This window comes from Tympanuchus pallidicinctus, unplaced genomic scaffold (genome assembly GCF_026119805.1).
Source record: "Tympanuchus pallidicinctus isolate F22 unplaced genomic scaffold, pur_lepc_1.0 scaffold21, whole genome shotgun sequence".
Classification (NCBI taxonomy): Eukaryota; Metazoa; Chordata; class Aves; order Galliformes; family Phasianidae; genus Tympanuchus; species Tympanuchus pallidicinctus.
The window spans coordinates 7,589,694-7,605,210 of record NW_026294733.1 but is presented as its reverse complement, the minus strand read 5'-3'; positions in this window follow the sequence as shown (position 1 = coordinate 7,605,210).

Genomic DNA, 15,517 nt, shown 5'->3' with positions numbered 1-15,517 from the left:
AGTTGCTTCATAGAAACAAACATGGAAATTTCCTAATTTGTAATCTTTTCTTTTACACAATAAGCATACATAGGAAAGGCACTGAAATCTAAAATAAAGCATACAACTACAACAATCAAGATTAAAAAAATTCAATTTACGACCACAGCTAGTGGTATGGAACTTCTCACATAAGATGACAAAATTAGGATAAAAATAGAAGAAAACAGCATTAACAGCAATTACAAAAATTCATCAGCAGAAGTTCAAATAGCAGCTAGAAGAAAACAATAGAGACAGTTAATGAACAGGCCATTAAAGACGACTGAAACAGCCAAACAAACTGAAGGTTAAAACAGCATTAATTAAAACTATTAATTGCAATTACATATGATTGCAGAGGGAACCATTAAGTCAACTATTATGTCAACAGTTAGTGACGACAGATTAAATGCACCAGAATTTTGGCTTTAATCCTCCCCCACTTTTTTTTTTTTTTTTAATTTTAAATAAGCTTCTAGCTAAATAACACTGAGAAATACTATTCCTTATGACTTCAACATAAGAAGGCAAAAAGAATCACAGGCTTCTGATTTTGAAGCTAATCTTAAGTTTTGCTCATGTGTTATTCCTTAACACTTGGGGCTGGCAATACTAGAATTTCTAAACGAGGAAATCTGATAGTCTCTGGAATAAAATGCTCATTTTCCACCTCATCCATTGGAAATACACTTGTTTAATGTCTCAAAAAATTGAAAAATGGGAATCACATTAGAATATCTCAACCACAAGTACCGATCAGTGAATAACACTGCATATCTTTTGCTCACTGAATCATTAATTAAAAAAAAATACCAGAAGCTGTTTTAATTTTGTACATGCAAACTAATGCAATAAAGACAGATGGGTAACTAAAAAATGGAATGCAAATACAGGACAAGGTCCTTAGACATGAGAGTTAAAACTGCAGTCATTTGTAGAAGGTAACATGTTGAAAAAGTTACAGTACCCTATCATGCACATTAACTCCTTGTGTACCAAAGCAGAATGTTTTTCTGAACAGGAACTGTATTGAAGAGGTGTAAGAAGACTGAGGGCCTACATTTTTACCACTCTCTCTGCATGTGACATTAGACAAGAAGCCTGTCTCCCTCTCTGGGTAAAGTAGTGCAATGCATCTAATCGTCTACAGTGGAAAAGATAAAATACTTCAAGGAAAAACAGAAGTGGATAGATGAATCAAAGAACGGCTTGGGTTGGAAGGGACCTCAAGGATCATAAAGTTCCAACCCCCTGCCACAAGCAGGGTGCCAATCTCTAGATCAAGCACAAGATCTGATTGCCCAGGGCCACATCCAACCAATCAATTTTAATTTGACTACTAGGAAAGCTTACCAAGAGTTTCAGCCTTTAGGCTGAAACCAGCTTTCATGCATATTGTGTTCTGTGCTTCATTGTATACCAGTGTTAAACAGAAAAGATGTCATCAGCCGTCCTCTGCGAAATAACAGAGATTCATATTGGACAGTCAGCGTTACAAACAAACAAACGTTTTAGTGCCATACTATTACAAAACAAACCCAACAACAAAATTTAAGTTTACAAGTTTTAACAAATTCTCAGACAAGCGCTTCTCTTACTGACTTCAGGGTCCATAATTTCATTAGGAAAAAAAAGTTTCAATGTCAGAAGATGTGAGACTCACTTTGCTAATATTCACGTGGTGTGTTTGGACTCAATCAAATCTGAGCACAGTTCATTTTTGCTAATAGAAATAGCTACCTCCATACACAGTAGAATAGCGGGTGATTTAAAAGGTGTTTAAAAATATTTGTCACAAAACATGAAGTTGAAAGGTTTAGGGAAAAGAACTGAAAGGAAGGTGATGGCATAAACAATTACAGGATCAACTGAGTAAAGCAAGAGATAGATTAAAACAGCAAAAGCAGAAGGAGGAACAGATGAGACAACTGATGGATCAAACAGTAAAAGATCAAAATTTATATATCAGCAACTTACAGGTTGACACAGTGACAAGAATAAATACAGGCTGCTCCTAAAGTAATGCCTCCTGTCTATTTCCAAGCAAACTAAAATAGGTACAAAGAGAACCGTAACTACTTGATAGAGCAAATTCTCTGCTACAAAGCACTATTTCTCAACACAGTCACCACCATTAGCTATGCATTTTCACCAGCGATGACAAAGAGCCTATACTCCACACTTGTAAAAAACTGCACCAGCAGAGGTGACCCACTGTCACTGTGGCCCCTGCTGAAATGCAGCATCCCCAGCCTCACTAGAGAGCAGACCCTCCTTAACTCCACTAAGACCTCTGCTCAGACTTAAGCCAGTATAAAATAGCATGATCTTTTTCTAAACATTTTGTATACGAACAACAGCTAACAGCTAGAGGCCTGAAATTAGGTAGAGAGGTGCTAAGGAGAAAACATTGATGATTTGGTTAGTGACATGCAGCAACACAGTACTGACAGGTTTTAGAAACACTTCTGAAACATGAAGCAATAGCATTAGCAGATAGTTGATGGTGGTAGAGCTGATTCACTCACCTAGTAACTGAAGGGAGAAATATCTGCTTCCCATCCTCTCTTTCATCTGAACATGAGATAGTGCTTGTTGCAGTCAATGAAATTATTTTCATTGACCTCTAATACCTAATAAAATGCTTTGAAACAAGGGAACAAACTAGCTTTTAGTATTATCGCTATCCAGAACGCCAGAGTAGGATATTATTTAGCCAAATAAAATGTCACTTCTTCCCTGAAAAGCGCAATTTTTTTTTCCCCTTTCAGAAATTCTGTTAGCAAGCTTCTAAGTAACTGGTCCAATTTGCTAAAGTAGTTTAATTCTACCATAACTCCATAAAAATCACTAGGGTTTTTAGCAGTTTAATTCTACTGCATTTAGCTGAGTTAAAACGGCAAGAAAGCGCCGTGGTCACCAACAAAATGGTGAATTATGTCACCTCAAATCCTCAATATCTGCGCCCCTATTTCTCCAGTTTAAACCTTTAACTTTATTTCTAGTTTGTTCATTTTCTCTTCCAAAAAAATCTGTTTTGTTTTCCCACACTTGACACTTTCTGAGCATTTTCAAAAATCTGAGTTTCAAATGGTAGTGGAATTTGTTTATTCACATTCTTGGTTTACAGCCCAATCTTTCTGCATTGGTACTGTTCCCACCGTGCAGGCAGGAAGGAGTCATATGGTATTTTTACAGACATTTGTTACTGCTGTTATAACGACGTCACAAATCTCTGTACAAGATATCACACATTTTAGAATGATTTGATCAGAAACTAAGATAAAAATTCCTAGAATATCTGTGAGAACGAAAATCCAGTATGAACATAATTAAAGTCAACTATGCATCTACATTCTAATCTCAGAAAAAAAATTGTTTCAATACCATTTTCTATGTGCAGTACCTGAATTCATAAGGTATATGAGCATGATTCTGCCTGGAGTACAGCTTGTGCTCACTGAGTGCCAGGAGATCCATCAACCACTATCCTGTTTGCTTATTCTACAGCTTCCACAGAAAGGTTATTCTCAAAAACTTTTTGAAATATTTATGAGCATAAGCACTAAGATAAATACTCTTCCGTAAAACATCTCCCTGTTTATCGAGAATATAATAGATGTAACGTGTGGAAACAAATTCTACCAGGTATTCTATAGTTCCTAACGATGATTTCCAGTAAATCAAGACATACTGACTGTAAAATTATTTCCTTACTGGGTATCCATGCTTCTTCACTTTATTTAACACAGAAAACAGGATTTCCCAATTCACTAGGAATAAGAGAACAAGTCTGTAGTTTAAATATATTTATCCTCAGCAATAATTACTAATAGCTGATTATTTGAAATTAACATAGGATTTGTGAAAAAATTATTTCATTTTCTGGAAATGAGCTTAAGCATTGGATATAGGTTTTTATTTTTCCTTTTTCAGTTCTGGAGTAAATAAATAATATTGTATATTTTTAAAAAGTGCTCAGAACTTTAAACTAGTATTTCAGTATGAAATGCAGTGGTGAGCTACACAGAAGAAATATGTAATTCCAGTGTATTAATGTTTTATCAAATGTTGCAAGAATAGGGTTTTTTTTGTTTGTTTGTTTGTTTGTTTTTAATTAACACATACGATTTATCATGAATAGACAAGGATCAAATATATTATTGCAACTAACAATCTGACATGGATGTTCATGTGAATCATCTGTTCATCTCCTTGCCGTGTTCTATTCTAAACAGCAATGTTTTTATTAAAAAGAGGAAAAGTCTGAATTAACTCCGTGAATTAATTCAACCTTTGGAGCACTAAGTTAATACTGAAAGAAACACACAAAAGTATGATTAGGTGTTACAAGCCAAGCTTCGCAGACACAGTTACTCAAAAAGAGAAAAAATAATACAGGGTGAGGATTCAATTTTTAACAGCAGCTTTACAACTTGGCAATGGGACAATTTATGCCTAAGTTGAGATAAAATGTCAGCTCGGAAGTCTTCATTGAATAAGAGGAGGAACAGAAAACGAGCTGTCTCATGAACTGCTGTCTGAAGGCATGACCAGAGATCAGGCTTAGTTGGCCTCTGTTAATGGTCCCACAGAGCCCCCTACCTGAACACAAAGCCAGGTGAGTGTAAGAAGCCAGTGAACCACTCTTCCTCCTAAGACATAGAGAAAATCTTGAAGCTACTTCTGAAACATGAGGAAAGCATGGATTTCACCATTTTGTATTATAGATTCAAGTGTTTCAGATTACAAAATATGTGGGGTTGACCTCAATTTTGCGCAGTGTACACACACTGCTAAGGTTTTCACAGAACTCCCATTCTATATCTGCCTCTGTATCAGACTTCTCAGCTTGCTGGCTTTTTTACTAATGTAACACGAGTTGCCTCTGGCCATTGTACAAACGCATCAACTTATTTTAGGCCTGTCTTTTAACAGATCGGTGTATTCTGATCTCCTCTTTTAGCCTTGGAAAAATAACCATCACTGGTGCTGAAGATTCCTCTTTTTGTACGCTGTACTTCAGACACTACAGCCTGTTTGCGGCCTGAGAAATGGAAGATTAATATAGCCTCAGCCCTGCAACGTCTTTTGCAGGGAAAGGAAGCCAGCAGCTGGGTTGGGGATACTGTTTATACATTTGTTTTTTAACAGTAATATAAGTGAAATGAGGAAAGCTTCTCACATCTCACTGTGGATGTTCATGAGATATTTACTCATAAGTTAATTTATTTAAGAGAAATAATCACAGCTTTATAGAGAGAGGCAATCTTTTCTGATGAACAGTAGATATATCTAAAAATACGGTTTTAAATCTAAAACTAAAAATTTATGTTAAATCTGGCACTGTTTCTACAAGAAAAGGATGCTATAATTTTTATGTATTTAAGATGTCTCTTAAGCACATATGAATAACTATTAATATCTTCATTTTAAAGAAATAGCCACTTACTGTATTCTAATTTGTAATGTGAATAATGTTAACTTTGTCACTGCTATGCCATTCTCAAAAATATACCAGTGTACGAGCACGGCTTCTCTTTCATGTCGCCGTCACTACTGCTGAAACATACCACCCACTGCCGCACTGTGATAACATCCAAAGGTTGGTCTACATAAATGTTCTGCAAGAGTCAATGAATGTCAGCAGGTGTAATTTGTTCCACATGACAGAATGCAGTTCCACAGAGCTGCTTCATTTGCACTTTGACGTCAGGTGCATTTTACCAGACCGCCCCTCTACTGCCACCTATTACAGCAACATAACAGAATATAGGTGGGAAGGTTCAGCCTCTAGTCCACCCCAGCAACATCCACCTCTGACATCATGGGCCAGCAAAATAAAATAGGAGGCATTACTTTTAGAGCCATAGAATATTTGGAAAAAAAAATTTCAAAAGGTTCTCAGAAATCTCAACAAAAGTATAGTTAACCCTACTCTAAGAAAGGGCTTCTCTTGAAATACCCTTTTGTATTTGAAAACGTGTTCAGCGAAATCATCTGAAAAATGAGAAAATGTCAGCACTGTCAACCACCAATGTAGGATGTAAGCTCCTAGCAATTAAAACACCTGTACTATGTCTTTCATAAAGATCAAGCAGATCATGATTTTCCCTAAACAGAAAAATTACAACTCTCATTTATGAACTTCTTCATAAACCCTGTTAAATTGGAACTACTATCTCTTGGAAATACAGTGGAGCTTAAATGAACGTCATTATGTTGTGTGCATGAAAATCATAATAGGAGTAAGGATATCACGTGCAATGGCAACTATTAATTACTCAGCTTCTAACATCACAAGCTTTAAATCAACAATTCTGTTTCAAAATAAAATAATTTTGTTTTCTAGAGGCATTTATTAATATGGTTCATGTGTATTGGTTGTATATTCCTTTCAGTGCAATTTTTAAATGGTGAAAAGAGATAAACATGCAGCGATTTTTATCTATGCTTTTGACAAATGAATGTATCAGCAAAATTTCACAGCTAAAAAGGTTATTTACTTAAGAGAGATTTTCTGCATGTGGAAAGGTTAGATTTTTTTTTTAGATTGCTGTGAAATTGCTTCTGCCTTTTAGCAAATCTTCTAAGACGGCTCCTCTCCTTGTAGTGTTGACAAGGACATAGGAAGGATGCGGCCTTAAGAACTGAAATGAACAGCATAAAATCCTAGCTGGAATCCTCCGCTGCCACAGTTTGTGCGTTTTGAAATTCTGTCAAAATGTTGAACAATATGAGAAGAGAGAGAGGACTTCTGAGCAAAAATCAATAGCTGAGTCTTTTGAACTGTCCATGTACAAAGTCCTAATGAAAATGTCCTTGAGGGAAGTTTTAATAGTGGACTTTGAGATCAGCTTCTTCAATGCCCCGATAGCACTGTACAGCATTTGAAGTTTTCAAAGGTACCAATCCACAAAAGTTTGGCTTATAGAACTGAGGAAGAAGATGCCTCTGAGGGATCTCAAAAACAGCAGCCTGCCACTGAAGACAATAGAGAATACAGTATGTATTATTTGCACTTTGTCAGGTTTTAGCTGGAGGGTACAATTTACTTCAAGGGAGTTTGTAAGTCCTTAAATAGCATCTCTCCATGTACAAACTAATAACTGATCAGATGCTCAGTGCAATACAAGAAGTGTTATGGTCTGACTAAAGGGATTTAATTTAATGTACTGTAAGTAGGTGGAAGTTTTCAAATAATACAATTTATCAAATGTTAAATAAGGTTTGTGTATTCTACTTTTTAATGGGAACTGCATCTCTTTGTATCTGTTTGAGTCTAGTTAAAAAATGCAAAACATTCAGTGCTGCACCAAGGTCATCCTGGGAGAACAGTCACACACATTAAATTGAGGTTAAAATGGTTGGTAAGTGAGGGTTATGCAGTAATTGCACTGCTGTTCCCTAAAACACAAAATGCATACATTTACTATGCCTTTGGAGCATTTTTTCTCTCAGTGCTATTGAGAAATTCATGTGCATTTACTATCAATTTTAGTTAGTGATATTAGAATAAAATCTTTTGGTATTAACATGGAAGGCATTTGGCATAACCACAGGAAGTGTTTCAATTATCTGAGAATGTTAATTAAAAACACTCCTAAATGATAACGCCCTTTCCAATATGCAATGCAAATTGTTGGTCTTTTTTTCATGTTTGTTGTTTTTCTTTATTTAATATATATAGCCTATATGTCATGATAAAGACAGATCACAAAGAGAGCTGATTTTTCCACATGGACAGAAAAAAGCTTTTTAAAATTTCTTCTGAGTAATAAAAAGAAAATTTTGCTTTAAGTCTTGAAGAAGTCCATCATATCCCACAGAAAATGGTTCTTAATGGTTAGCTTCTGAACGTTCCAGTTCACCTAAACAGAGTAACTACGCCATTATGTTAATAACTTTTTCAATTCAACCAGTATTTTGTATTCAATGTTTTTCTTTTTCCAAGAATATCTGAATATTAAAATACATATATATATTTTTTGCCAGTTAAATAATTTAATGAATCAAGAACTTCTAGGGATTTCTTTAATTTCCTAATTAAGTTTTGTTTCACTTACAGCTTGAACTTCATTCTTTTTTCTAAAGCTTAGCTGAACCTTGTAACAGCGAAGCAACTGCACTTCACAGAGACAATCTGACTCAACCTTGAGACACCTCCGATGTTTTTTTTTTTTATGAGCTCTGACTGCATCTGGCAGCAGCCTCACTGCCTGGGAAAGGTGGCACAGAAATGATGGAATTCCAAATCTGCTGGAATGCTGAGGTCAATCTACTTTCTGCCTAGTGTACTCACCACAAAATGCTAAAAGGCTTTTCAACTTAAAAGGCAAAATGGGAACGTCTCTTAAGTAGAAAAATAATGTAATTATGTCAGATACAGAGAGACAAATCTGATTATGTGTTGCTTTTTACACTGCCCAGTGTCGACAGATCCTTATTCCATACTTAGGGCCGATTAAAACAGTAACTTTACACAGCAAATCCTGCTCAATACTTGAGGCTCCTCTCAAGTGTTCTCCCTCTCAGTTCCCCTAGACTTTATCCTCTCACTCCTGACTGTGCATGAGCTCTTGGCTCCCCAAAAAGCATGTCACACTTCCCATATCTGCACTACGCACCAGAAACTTCTGCCTCCAGCACATCACTGACCTTCCTGCTCTGTCACAGGGCATACAGTGGAAAACACCCACTCTGCCCTACCACAGCAAGCAAGGATGCTACGCTTGAGACAAGCTGCAGCTCACCTACAAGCTGCTTGGCAAAGCTCCTGGTTCCTGCTGTCTTCTGCCCACATGCAGCTTGTTCTGCTGCCCAAGAAACCAGAATGTCTACTGACATTCTCGGCATCACTGACATGCAGCAAACAACTGACATTTTGCAGACACTACTAGACAAAAACATTCCCAGCTGCAGATTATTTTATACTTACAGCAATTAATGATGGCTAAAGATAAAGATACCAAGTTAAGCATTCAAAATACACAGTAGCAAAGTTCCATCATTTCCTCACCGAACTCACATGCAGCATAAACATAATGGAATTAATACTAAACAAAGACTATTAAGGCCAATACAGTAGTTAGAAACATGACTAAATGACTACGTGAATAAGTACAAAAAACACAATGAATTAACAAAAATCCTGTGGAATGTAACTTTCGGGAAGTATGTTATTTGTCTGCTAGTGATGAAGAAATTGAGAGTACACACTTTCTTGTTATATGTGGTTGAAAAAAGTCATTATGAATTCCCACAGTACCTAATAGTTTTAAACCCACAATTTAATGGACTTGTTCGGCCCTTACCCATGAATAATTCCTGAATGATCATGAACAGAGTGCTTAGAGAAGTGCCAAATACTGTGACTTGCATTCAGGAGTTTTGTTAATGTCATTTTTTTCCACTTTATTATAGAGAGGAAGTGTAATTCACTGAGCTGTTTCGTTTTCTATAATGCACTTGAGATGATTCTATATCTGGCTGAACAGAAAGATGCTAAAGAATTAATCATCACCTGCCTCCCAGTCAAAACTAAAGGCTGGTCTCCCTTGTTGTGAGTATTCACTTAGCTCTAATTGAAGCAGCACTTAAGTACCACAATAGAACAATTCACCCTGAGATTTCTCCCCCATTCCCATCCTATTTCCACCACTCTCCCTCCCCATTCCATTGTTCTCTGCTTTAAATTCAAACAAGAGCGTTAAGCTCATCATGGCTGTTACTGTTGTAGCAGCATATCTGGTTGGAATACGAGACAGAGGGAAAAGCTGGAAATGAAATGACTTTTTTGTCATTGCTTTATCTCTGCTAATCTGCTTTCAAAACAAACAAACAAAAAAAAAAACACTAATGATTAAATCAGTGATGAAATAAATATATTTCTGCAATGCTTCTGGCACTGGAATTATACACGGGGCAACTGAGCTTTCAAATGAACAGGTTAAAACCGCTAGAGAAATACTGCATCACACAAAACAAGTTTAAGGTTAGAAGATATTGAAATGGAAAACACGGTTCTACAGAGTACAAAGGACGAATGCTGAATCACATTAATTTGAGATAAACAGATGGTTTATAAAGTAATATTGGTTATGGTTCAGTTCTACTATGTGTGCAAATGTTTCCAATATTTTCTATATCAGGCAAAATGAAAAATCAAGTGCAAAAAATAAAAATAAGAACTTCAGCCCTCTGTCTAACCTGTATACTAATAAAAAGGTGATCTTATTCTCTCATACAAAAGTCATAAAGAATGATAAACATTTATGAATTGTTCAGACAGAATGAACGAAATGGAGAAGTACATGAAGTAGAAATTTCCCTCTTCAGGAGGAAGTCAGAGCAACGTGATCATGGATTACACATTGACCAGTGATTCATCTACATGGAATTTGTACGGTTAGGGAGACAAGGGCCTTCTTAAAAAGTGAGTATCTTTTGAATGTATTACCACAGTACAATGCAATAATTGAGTTAAGACTTTAAATCTATCTTAACTGCAAGTTTCTGATTCCTTAATTCTGCAAGCTAGTTATTGTCTTTATTGACACTTTTTCCAAACACTGAAGAACTCAATACGTATGAACTACTATTTGTAAAAAATGCCTAGTTAGGAAAGGTCTTTCACAACCCAGCTGTGTAGAAACGTTAATAAAACACTAGAGGACATACATATACATACACTTGAAGTCTTCTATTAACTATCATATCTAGAACATGAAGAGTAAAATTTTCAAATAAGGTGCTGCGAGAACTGCATCTGTATCTCAGAACTGACACTTCCCACAAACTGAACCAGTCTAAACCATTAAAAGATTCTCATCTTCAAGACAACTCCAATATACATACACAGATTCCACTCAGGCATAACAACATTATGACAATTCAATCACATTCAGGTATTCAGGAAGTGGCCTATGATAAACAACAGAATGTCGTGGATTCAACAAGTTTTGTTTCGTGTTGAAGGCTGCACAACTCCAATGACCATCAGTGAATCCTTGTTACTGTTTCAAGTGTATGGTAGGCTGCCTTCAAAAAGAACTTGTAACAAGCTTTTCTTTCTAATAGATCTGTTAATCAGCACAGGAAAAAAAAAGGGCAGGAAGCATGAAGTATCACAGAAGCAAGTATCTTTAAACTGAAGAGTTTTAAAACATTAAAAATGTCTAAAGAAGAAAATATCTCGATTTTCTTCCTTTCTGTGAAAGTTACCTAGAAGAACAGAAAATGAGTTTTCGATAGCCATTAGTGAAAGCTGTGCTTAACAACAAGCACTGGATTGCATGATCCCTGTTACAAACAAATTTTGAAGTTGGAACTTACATAATATGTCACTGCATTTGAAAGACTGCTTCAACATCCAGTTGAGGTAAAATGATTTTTTTCTTCAATACATACTAGACTGACTTCACTGATCGCAACGGACTGAATTGTATTTTTGTAAGGCTCTTCAACAGGCAGTCAAATAAATAGCTTTTTCCCTGCTGCATGGTTTGCTGTTTGCTTAAGCAAAAATCCAATTTCTGGAGAAGACTCACAAGGGCTAAATTCCCTGCCATTTACAAGTGTCCCATTAGAGTAGCTTTCTATATGGAAATAACATTCCAAGACAAGGAGAGAAAGAGTAGGTCTGAGGTCCACTGTTCCTGATGTGCTTTATTATTTCTTTTTCATTTGAAGACCAGAGCCGTGCTCTCATGAGAAAGGGAGAGCAATATCTGAATACAAATGTCTCCACAAACTGGAGCTTCTTTAAAAGTAAAATACCTCTCTTGCCTTTCCCCCACTCCAGTACGTACCAAGGACAAGGGGAAACCTGACAGTTTCAGACTCAAGCTGTCTTTTGTTAAAAGGTTTTTAATTATAAACTTAGAGGGAAAAAAAACTCCTACTGAGGCAGCATATATTAGAAATGTTGGGATTTGAGCTCGATTACTGTTTTCTTTAGTAGAAGTTTTTGTTTCAAAACAACTGCAATTAGAAAGACAGTGAGAACAAAGTGCTGCCTATACAGAGGTAGCAAGAATTAGAAAAATTAGCAGGTAATAGTGTTACCACAGCACATGGGGGGAGCAGGGAAAGTAAAATGAAAGCTTCTAATGAAAGTTCACAGAGGTGCATTTAGTTTAGATCTAATCGGACAGACATTCTAAGCCCGTAGGATTTTGATTACTGGGAGAATGTTTACTACGAGCTAACCAACATATAATGAACTCTAATATTCATCTGCTTCCTAAGGAGCACTCAACAAATGCGCTCTATTCATTAGCAGTCACATATCCAACACTGTCTTAACTGAAAATATTACATTTAAGAATGTACTGTAAAAGTAGAAGCTAAGACATTCCCTGCTTCACAGCAACGCTTACAAGCAGTCTTACACAATGAGCCAATCAACCGTGGATCCCTTGTGCTACCAACTATGTGCATGTCAAGTGGTAAGCATGACTTACATGGTTCAGCAGGCCAAATGTATGCAGAGGCCTTGCGATGATGTCTTACACAAACAGCTCCTCTTTGCCTGAAGGTGCAACTTGAAGCTGAAATGACTGACACTGTTAAATTCTGGCCTCCAGATTACTGGTGTCATTTACAAAGCAGTGATCTCAGTTTGTCTATCCATCAACTAATCTCTCCTTCAAAAAGAAGTTACGTGAAAATATCAGGTGCATATTTATATTATGGAAGGTTAGCATACATTTAGAATTCATTTACAGTTGCATTCCTGAACAAACAGGAACTAAAGGCCTTTGGGAAAAAAGTAGAAAACTGGCATACATAACACGCAATCAAAAAAGCATGGAAATCAAGAGAGAACTTCATGTAAGCCATTAACTTACATATGATGACCAGAGTTTATAGTGGAGGAAAAAAAAAAAAAAAAAAACCAACAATGAATACTTTTTTTTGTTTTTCACACAGGATTAAAAAAGGAATATCCTATGGTAAACAAGTAGGAACTTTATTTTGAGCAAATGCAAAGCAGATTGCTGTTACTATTTTGACCAATACCAGAAGATGTAGAAGTCTGTATGCCTTATCCCATACATGAGTGCATATTTTCAGTGTGGGTAATACCAGTGAGAAACTATTCCAGGCACAACCATCAGAATATTATAAATCGGAAGCGCTCCTGAGGTTTAAAAGTTCAGCTCGTAAGTACTTCCTGAAAATCCTGTTAGAATTATCTTTTCTCACGAAAATATTTTCTACATACATCTCATTAATGTGTTACTCCTCCTTTGTAATTGAATTAGTTGCATTCTCCACCAGTTTCAAGTTTATTTATAAAATATTTATGTTAACACACCATTTACAAAATACAGTTATATAAACCACTTTAGGATGTTACAGTGTTCAAAACTCACTAACATACCATAGCCACCATGATCCTAATACTAGGAATGATTGCTCTGGCAGTGTATAGTTTAGTGTCCTTGCTTTTAATGAACACCAATAAAGAAAGAATCCTTCCTAGGAAGATTTGACAGTCTTCCCTGACAAGAAAAGGATTCAAGTTCTGCAGAAGATACGTGTGCATATACCTCACCTCCGAGTGCTTTCCTTAATATTTAGAATTACATAATCTTTGCTAAACTACCTACACACTAAAAGATTTTCAATTTTTATTTTTAAGTCTTCCATTTTCTAATCAAAATCAGGCTTTAATGGTTTTACTTTAAAATGTTAAAAACTTTTGAAGTGCGTATATTAAAAACCAAACAGTACTTAGATAACGTAACTCACTACGCAGTTCTGAAAGTTAAACTCAAGGCAGTAGTAAGAAGGAACTGTGCAAAGTTTACTCAGATAACCTATTATGGTTTCTCTCTCCTTCAATGCAATATCTCATCTCATATTATTACACTCTGTAACTTTTAGACAATTTCAATTTATTTATTTTTACAAGCTTTGCTATCTTGGAATATATTTTAAATTTTCTTTTGAATAGGTCAAATAACAAATCAATTTTAAAAGCATTAAAAATGCATACATCTGCAGATAAATTATCATTAATAAAAATTACCTAAATGACTGCTAAGGAAAGATTTCCAAACACGAACTTGGTGTTTTTTTGACATAACTAAAGAATTGATGCAAAGTTGTGGAATATTTTTACACCTCAGCACTACTGTTGCTCAGTAAGAGTTCAAACTGCCTTTGGGTATCACTAGGTGTAGTATCAGCTTCCTGTCATTTAAATAACAAGCGAGTTCACATTGGAAAAATACCAATAACTACTGGCAACAGTGACTTGCTCAGATGAGATACCTGCTGCTTTGCCATCATTCTTAGCTACATTAATTCCCAGTAGCTAAAATAAATTTGTTATATTTCAAAGATTTCTGACAAAGGATCTCTGACATATAAAATAGTCTTGTATCAACTTGTTAAACAGCTCTGAGTCCGATGTGTATTGCATATTTAATATGCACATAGGTATTTATATGTTAATGCTAACTATAAGCATGATCAATGACTAGAATAAGTTCAAAACACTTTGCACCTAAACTGCCATGATTTGTAAAATTACCCATATTTGAGAATTTTCTAATTCTGCCTATAGGTTTTTTTTAATTGCATGAAACAGTAGTTCTACTGAGCTGGGAATAATTATATTACAAGAAAATAATTAGGTGTCTAAGGTCACTAACTACTATACTCCCTGAAGAATTCTTAGTGGCTCGTAAGTATGAGAGAATTAAAACATTTATGGCAGTACTTCAGATTTGAAACTTAGGAAACTATTGACTTTTCTGGTATAGCAACATCAAGTGAAAGTTACACATTATTAAGTTTCAGATGGGTAGCCGAGTTCAGCCTCATGGTACCTTACAAGTAATCAATCTTGTGCTCAAAAAATCAATCTAATTTCTATTTTATTAAAATTTGTTATGTTAAATGGCCATAGCCAGTCACAGTACAGTGAAGAGGTTTTGTCAGGCAAGAACATTTTAAATGTTACTTTGGCCTTTCTTACTCTCACCAATTTGAATGAATGATGTCCAGAAGCAAGTACATCTAAATATCCTTCTGATAATATCATTTTTATACAGAAAATGCAATAAATTCCAAAATGGTAGGCATTCTGATTACTGACCCTCATGTTTACCTTAAAAGGATATGCATACAGTTTTCAAGACCTAGTACAGAAGCAGTAGAAGACCAGTCATTTCAATGGAGTCACTATTTCAAAACTTAAGATAGCTGATCCAGTGACCAGGATGAAAGTCCTGCGTATCCCAGTATCTTGTTTCTGAGGCCACCAATCAATGAGGAAGAGCAGGATGTGTGAGAAGTGTAACAGTAAAATCATTGGTTTCTTCAGCTTATTTTGCTTCTTACATTCTTAAGTTGGACTTCATTGTTAGTCTCCTTTCTTTTTTACACTATTTTATTATTTTTTTTTTTTGAAGTCATGAGATAATGAACATAAGCACTTTTATTCATAACCTACTCAATGATGTAGTTGGATATGGGAAAA